Source organism: Tenrec ecaudatus, chromosome 3, assembly GCF_050624435.1.
Source record: "Tenrec ecaudatus isolate mTenEca1 chromosome 3, mTenEca1.hap1, whole genome shotgun sequence".
Taxonomy (NCBI): domain Eukaryota; kingdom Metazoa; phylum Chordata; class Mammalia; order Afrosoricida; family Tenrecidae; genus Tenrec; species Tenrec ecaudatus.
Window position 1 is genome coordinate 111,462,684 of NC_134532.1, and position 5,902 is coordinate 111,468,585.

The 5,902-nt window shown below is 39.7% G+C and overlaps 1 pseudogene; it reads left to right on the forward strand.

Annotated features, from left to right (window-relative positions):
* The first annotated feature begins 1,316 nt into the window (after positions 1 to 1,316).
* Positions 1,317 to 1,441, forward strand: LOC142443951 (U4 spliceosomal RNA; annotated as a pseudogene).
* Positions 1,442 to 5,902: the final 4,461 nt, after the last annotated feature.

Below are 5,902 nucleotides of genomic sequence, written 5' to 3' on the forward strand. Positions count from 1 at the left end.
ATTGCTAATTTGGGGCCATGCTACAAAGAGCTTTGGTTAGATTTTGTACTTAATTCAGTAAATATGAACCTGATTTAAATGTTTTCAGGGTGAAAAATTGAAAAAACAAAAACAGAATTCTTTGAGAACGAATGATCCTATATGAAGGACACACACACACACACACATATATACACATATATTGTCTTACTATCACAGAAATGTTGTCTTCATTGTAGTTGCCAATTTTTGGCCACGTTTGCCTTTACACATATTTTCAATCACTTTGTAATGAAAGTTATAGGTGAACGTTCTAATACGCCTTGAGTGTTCATAGTGTATTTAAATGTGATGCCTCTATTTTGCATCACTTTACTGTTTCTGGAGGGAGACATAAATCACAAGAGGACCATGCCCCTGAAAGTTGAAAGATAACATTATTGTAGCCATCATGGGATGAATTCGAGAATAGTTGGTTTCAAAAATTACCACCGATTCATCTTTTTACCAGAGCATGTTGTATGCCTTCATATGGGTGAAAGCTTGCAAGTCTCGGTTTTAGATCATAGTTATGGATAACTCCCGTGCTTATTCATACAATTTTAAGTCCTCTTTTACTGCCCTGGTTGAAGGTTTATAACTTTGCATGTTTTACATGTGAAAAGAGCCATGTGGGTAAACTCTAATTGTACTTGAAATATGGTGAGCTTTTAAAGAACAGTTTTTAAAGTTCCTTTGGTATGAGATATTTTATTCATTCATATTTATGCATGAATAAATATTCATGGATATTTATGCATGAATTGCCCTTGCTCTTTATTTCCCTAGTGGTGGCAGTCACGTGAGCAATCATCATCTTTCAGGTCTTACATTCATTATAGTCTTGCAAGATTTAGAATGCATTAGAAGTGTTTTTATATTTTCACATTGGCTCACCTGTGATGAAGACTGAAGAATTTTTGCTATGATGCTGGAATATAGTTAGCATTTTTAATGAACAGGCCATATTATAAATGATATCTCCTGTTCACGGTGCGGTCAAATTGCACAGAGTTTTAAAATGTTCAACTGACCGGCTTGGCTAGTTTAAAAGCATTTACCAATCAAATTATATGAATTTCAATGTAAAATGAATTATTCTGCATATTTCTAAAAACTTTTGAAGTCCTTCTTTTTAAAAGCGATCATGCTAAATTGTTTTAAACTTTATAATGCTCCCAGAAAATGTTTCTTTAAAAAAAAATTTTTTTTTAGAAGAGTTCAAAGAATCCCACTTCAGTCTGCCTATCTTCCACATCAATTCCTATGGAATTATTTTTATCATTAGAAAGGTTAATAGCTTTGCGCAGTGGCAATATTGTAGTGAGTGAGGTTTATCCAAGGCGTAATTATTGCTAATTGAAAAAGATTGATATTCAAGTCTGTCACTTTTTACCTTAGTTTATGGATTATTATTAGGAAATGTAAATCATTAGGGAGAAGGGTAGAGTCAAGGAACCAAAACTAAACCTCTCTGGTGCCAACTCATAGTGACCCCATCAGACCCTATCGGAACTGCTCCTGTGAGTGTCTGAGACTGTAACTCTGTATGGGAGTAGACAGCCCCCTCTTTCTCCTGTGATGTATCTGGTGGTTTTGAACTGCTGAACTTGCGGTTAGCAGTCCACCACATAACCACTATACTACCAAGGCCCCTCAATCAAAAGACAGAGCACGATTTTTAAAAAATGCTGTAGGCCAATAAATAAGGCATTTCTAGAAATAAACTATTCCTTCCTTGGAGCAGGAAGACCTTTTCAATATAAAAAATAGTTGGCAATCAATTATATTTTGTGCCAGGTTCATAGACGGAACATGATTTATTCATTTCCTGAAGTATTGAGTGGGGAAAGTGGCCATTTGTGGTCAATCCCATGAGTCTTATGAGAGCTTTTAAGAATGCACTGGAGAAGTTACAGGTATTTGGGGAATGGCTTTGGGTTTCATCCAATTCCAGACTTATGTTCTTTGCCAGGCTCTGTTACCCTGGCTGCCTGGCAAACCAGAAAGCACACAATATAACGCCTAGTTAGAGAAATTTGGTCTTTGTTCTTACAGGTTCCCTTTTGTTATATATGATAGACACATCCATGAAAGAATTGTGGGCAGCATAAAACTTTATAAATCTGAGGTTTTCAATACATATTGGAACTTCGAATTCTGTGACCATGCAAAAATGAATGAACCTTTTGTAAAATGGGTAACTTCTCCAATCCGTTGGAGTAACCAAGCAAAAACACTCCAAGTGTTTGTATTTTGATGAGTTTTTGAATTTTACAGTGGGATATCAGTTTATTCTCAAGCAATTTAAGGAAAACATGAACGATAGGACTGTAAAATATAAGACAAATACAGGAAATCAATATCATGTATGACTATCAATTGAGCTGATATAATCTATTTAGTCCTGTACTCACCAACTATGGAATGCAGGGATTTGTGGCAATGTCACATAGACCTAACTGCCATGTAGAAGGTCACATGTAACGCTAACTGTGGAGTCTATGTTGTAGAAGATGAGCTAGACCTAACTGCATAAAAAATGTTTAGCAGAGAAGACCCAGTCACCACTATTGAGTTGATTCCAATTTGTAGTGACCCTTTGTTGTGTTTCCAAGATTGTAAGTCTTTATGGGAGCTGGTAGCTTCATTTCCCCCACATGAAGCAGCTGGTGGGTTTGGTGGTTTTGGCAGCCCAGTACCGAAGCCACAGTGCCACCAGGGATCCTTAGCAGGGAGAAAAGTACACCTAAAATGAAGTGTACAATCTACAGTATGAGGAGCACTATGTAAATATAGCTGTGTAGTCTCTCAAACAGGCACAGTTACGACAAGATCTAGCTGGACAGCTCATTCCAGGACGGACCTACACTTAGACCAAGTTTAATCTTTGCCTTAGAAATGGTTACATGCCGATCCGACCTGTCTCTTCTATCGAGTAGGTTATGCCCAGACAAATGTGCATCACTCTTGCCTTCGAAGTTTCCACATAGAGCTAAGTGCACAAGCTCTTCCATAGAGGACGATGTAACTAAATCTTAATGCCATACGAGAGATTTTGTGTTATACTCAAACCTAATTGCATATTCTGTTCCGCAATGGAAGGTACATCTAGACCTAATTTTGTTCTTTGAAGCATTGAGTGGGTTACGTCTACATATCATTGCAAAGGTTAACTACAGGGAAGATAAATATAGCCTATAAGGAGCACCATCTAGATCTACCTACACCACGTGTTACAGCGGAAATAGCATTTGGATTGGTCTGCATAGTCTGTCCGAGAAGAGGCAATGCCTAGATTTTTTGCACAGATCTCGCCATAGCACAGGTTAGTCCTGGAAAGAACAAAATCGATTGCCCTGTGAGTGTTGCTGTTGCTGTCAGGTTTTATCGAGTCAGTTGCAACCCATGGTGACCATCTGCATAAAACAATGAAACACGGCTGATTCCGTGTCATCCTCACAATGGTTCCTCTGTTTCATCCTACTGTTGATCCATCTCATTAAGGGCCTTCCTCTCTCTTGCTCCCCCTCCACTTTACCAAGCATGGTGTCCTTCTCCAGGGACTGGTCCCTCCTGACAACATGTCCAAAGTATGTAAGATCTCAGACTTGTCATTCTTGCCTCTATGAATCACTCTGGTCATACTTCTTCCAAAACAGATTGGCTTGTCCTTTTAGCAGTCCATGGTATATGCTTCAATATTTTTTTCTAACGCCATAATTCAAGAGTCTTCACCAGTACCTCAATTCAAATGCATCAATGATATTTTTCTTATTTTCATTGGGGGCTCATACATCTTATCACAATCCATACGTTCATCCTGTGTGTCAAGCACATTTGCACATATGCCATCATCATAATTTTCAAAGCATTGTTTTCCCACTTGAGCCCCTGATATCTGCTCCCATTTCTTCTCTTTCCCTCCCCCACAAACCCTTGATAAGTTATAGATTATTATTTTCATATCTCACATCATCCTCTGTCACCCTTCACCCATTTCCCCATTATTCATCCCCCTAGGAGGAGGTTATAAATTGATCCTTGTGATGGAGTCCCCCTTTCCTTCCCCCACCCTCCCCTAATCCTCCTGGTATATCGACTCTCATTGTTGGCCCTGAGGAGTTTATACTGGATTCCCTGTGTTGTGGGCTCTTATCTGTAGCAGCGTGCATGCTCTGGTCTAATCCAAATTTTAAGGTAGAATTGAGGTTAAAATAGTGGGGGGAAGGTAGCATCAAAGAACTAGAGGAAAGTTGTGTATTTCAGTGGTGCTATACTGCACCCTTTCCTGTGACCCCTCTGTGAGGGGATGTTTGTCTTCCTTATTCAGTGTTCACCTTCCACATGCATATGAGACAACTGAAATTACCATGGACTTTGGTCAGGCCTAATAACATCCTTGCTTTTCAATACTTTGAAGAGGTCATGGGCAGCAGATTTACCTAATGTAACACATCTTTAATCTCTTGACCACTGCTTTCATGAGCATTGATTATGGATCCAAGCACAACAAAATCTCTGACAGCTTCATTCTTTCCACAGACAAGGCCAATTCTAGACCAAACTACACATAGAAGAGGCCAGTCCTAGACCTAATTACCCCAGAACTGATTATACCTAGATCTGATCTATGTAATACATCAGTTTTCACAAATGCCTTGCTGTTTCTTTGTTTCATGCCTTTGTTGGACTAAGTCTGTATCTTTTGTAATGTACATCCAGTGAAGTGTCTGCTTGTTGAGCTTAATGATCAGCTAATGATTGGACAGACAATATCATAAATGCTTTGAATCAGCAGGTAGTCTATTCTTTGCTGAAGGTCCCTTTACATGTGTTAGGATATGCTTTCCATGCTCTAGCAGTGGTATACAACTCGTAGACCTTACTTCTTGGAGCCACTGACCCTGGAGGCCAGACATAGGCAAAAGATTAGGGCCTTTTCCGTCTTTCATGGGCACAGAGTCATGCACATGGCTTGTTGTGTATGGGACATATTGGAACTTTGTTCCACGCACAGGGAATATATTGGAGCTTTTCTTAGCCCCGGACTTTATCTTCCAGTTTAAAAAAATTTGTATTATAAATGTTTTGATCGGACTTTATCTTCCAGTTTAAAAAAATTTGTATTATAAATGTTTTGATTGGTCTCTTTTAGCTCCACTTGGTATCACCACCTCAATCAGCAGCAATGCTAAACTGCTGCTGATTGATGTCAGCAGACACCCAGGGCCAGGACATTTCCCATGGAGTGGTTTCTGAGGTTAAAACAAATGAAAAGCGAAACCCTGAGCATGAAACTTTTCCAGTGAATTTCCAGACAGGTCAAATAGTGACAGTTCTTTGAAGAATGGGAATATTTGGGAAGTACTGAACCTGTTCTTATTCAATCTGCATGGTGAGCTAATGATCCAAGCAGCCAGGCTATATAAAGTATGCCGCATCAGGAGTGGAGGAAGGCTCATCAATGTCCTGCAGTATGCAGAGGACACAACCTTGTTGTGGAGGGGCTGTGGTATTTAACTACTAAGGATCAAGGGAGCCCTTGTCCTGTAGTGGTTAAAAGCTGGGTTGCAATCTGCAAGGTCCACACTTTGAAGCCACCAGCTGATCTCTGCTAGAAAGGTGGGCCTTTCTACTTCCGTGACTAGCTGCAGTCCTTGAAATCACAGGGGGGTGGGGGGCAGTTCTACCCTGTCCTAGGGGGTCACTGTGACTGGATGCCAGTGAGACTGAAGATCAAAGACTATAGCCTTCAGTATGGATGACTTCCCAGTTCAAAGAAAACAGAAGTCCGCTCAACTTGGCTAATAAGCAACAACATGCTAACTGGAGAAAAGAAAAGGACTTTGTCCAGGGCTTCCTTTGATTTGGATCAATTGAG